Source organism: Engraulis encrasicolus, chromosome 6 (assembly GCF_034702125.1).
Source record: "Engraulis encrasicolus isolate BLACKSEA-1 chromosome 6, IST_EnEncr_1.0, whole genome shotgun sequence".
In the NCBI taxonomy this organism is placed as follows: Eukaryota; Metazoa; Chordata; class Actinopteri; order Clupeiformes; family Engraulidae; genus Engraulis; species Engraulis encrasicolus.
In genome coordinates this window covers 25,719,495-25,721,994 of record NC_085862.1, presented here as the reverse complement: position 1 = coordinate 25,721,994, position 2,500 = coordinate 25,719,495, and positions in this window count along the sequence as shown.

The following is a 2,500-nucleotide window of genomic DNA, read 5'->3' as shown; positions in this document are numbered from 1 at the left end:
CGCGCACACACACTAACACAAACACGCACGCACACGCACACGCACACACACACGCACGCACACACACACAAACATGCGCGCGCGCACACACACACACACACACTCAATCTGACTCCCCGTCACACCAGTAATCAGCCACTGCCATTTTCTTTTCTCTCCGAAATGAAAGCAATCCCAGCACTCTCCACTCCGCCAGAGCCGAAATAATGAGCTCATCTTTGCCCCCCCCCTCTACCCGCCACCCTGGCACCCCGGCACCCCACTTCCCAACATCCACAATGCCCCCTCCAAACCCACAAGCAGCTTCCACCCAGCTTCTCATCTCTGCCACCCATCACCCCAAATATGCCCCCCTAAATGCACACTACTCCTTCAAAACATCCCCACTTCACATAGCCTACACCCGTACTGAATGCATCCTCTACCCCTCATGCCCCTCCTACAACAACAACCCCAACCACTTCCACCACAAAACACCCCCCGCCCCACCAGTAGCATTTAGACCCCTCCTATCCTACCCCATAACTCCACATCTCCCCCCCAAGCGCACAGACTGATAAATAACGGGGAGCAACACAGCGTCTGTCTACACCAGTGTTTCCCAACATTTTTTTATGCTGCGTACCCCCGAGCCATTTTGCCATATGATGAGTACCCCCGCAGTCATGCTCGATATCTGTTCCTCTATCTAAGGAAATGTGACTAAACTAATCTAATTTGACTACACACCTATATTTGTCATTACATTTTTCTATGCACCTCCTACAGTGTGCTTGCGTACCCCTAGCGGTACACGTACCCCTGGTTGGGAACCACTGGTCTACACGATACAGTAGAGGGGGAAGAACTGGTTTGTGCTAGCAGTCAGGCATGGGTCCACAAGGCAGTAAGCTGAACTGTAAAGCTGGATGCTTTTCTGCTTGAGGTGGACGGACGTCTGCCTGGCGATTTTGTATGTCTCAGCATATTGTGCCAGAAGAGAAGAGAAGAGAAGAGAAGAGAAGAGAAGAGAAGAGGGGAGGGGAGGGAAGAAAAGAAGAGAAGAGAAGAGAAGAGAAGAGAGGAGGAGAGAAGAAAAGAGAAGAGGGAAAGGAGAGAAAAGAAGAGAAAAGAGGAGAGAAGAAGAGAAGAGGGGAGGAGAGAAGAGGACAAGAGAGTGCTCCACCTGCAATGGTGCCCACACAATGGACAACATGTGATGTGATGGCGGGTGGTGCACTCTTCTTTTTATAGCGTGCCATGCTGCCTAAAATTACACATGGGTGTGAGGCAAGGCAAGGACACAGGCGGTCTGAATGCATGCATGCATGCATGCACGCACCTAAAACACACACAAACACACACACAGACACACACGCAGACACAGACACACGCGCACACACACACGCACGCGCACAGACACAAACAAATAAACTAAAGACATTCCCAAATGATTCAGAAAGTTTATTTAATTATTCACATGAAAATCATAATAATAAAAGAACACAGTTGCTAAAACAAGGATGCTTCTTCAGACTACACAGAGCCAAACAGAAACACAGCAACCAAAACAAAGAAACCCCCACTTTGCATGATCATGGCTATGCTACTGCAACATTACTCAGCCAAGCAACTCGATGTGTTAAATAAATAAACATCCACACGTCCATAGGGCCATGGAAGAAGACTGCCACCACGACAGAGAGAGAGAGAGAGAGAGAGAGAGAGAGAGAGAGAGAGAGAGAGAGAGAGAGAGAGAGAGAGAGGGAGGGAGGGAGACAGAGAGAGAGAGAGAGTCTGTATTTGTGTCTGTGTGTTGACAGCACGAGAGAGAGAGAGAGAGAGAGAGAGAGAGAGAGAGAGAGAGAGAGAGAGAGAGAGAGAGAGAGAGAGGGCACAGGAGAGAGAGTCTGTGCTTGTGTCGTGTGTTCACTGCATGGGAGAGAGAGAGCGAGAGACAGCAGGAGAGAGAGAGAGAGAGAGAGAGAGAGACGGGGGAGAGAGCGAGCGAGAGCAAGAGAGAGAGTCTGTGTTTGTGTCTGTGTGTGTGTTGAGGCGGTAAATGGGAGGGTGGTGAATCATTAACGGCGTCACAGTGATGTTGCCAATGCAGGATGGCAGCTGTGGGCACATTGCGAGTCTGGGAAACTGACTGGAGGCAGCTAGTGCTAGTAGAGTGTGTGGGCACAGGAGACGAGGCTGGTATTCAGTGGGCACGGAGCTGGAGTTGGTACGGGAGTGAGTGCATTTCTAGGAGGATGATGACAGCAGTGGGTGGATATGGGAAAGACAGCGACGCTGTCTGCGTGTATGGAACTAACACTGTCAGTAGTGGGCATAGAGTAGCAATATGGGAATGAACTATATGGAGGTGAGGCTGGTTGGCATTATGTGGGCATAGGCTATGGAAATGAGGCTGCTGGTTGGCATTATGTGGGCGTGGACTATGAAAGTGAGGATGGTTGGCTTTATGTGGGCATGAACCCTATGGCTGAGGCTGGCTGACATTATGTGGACATCG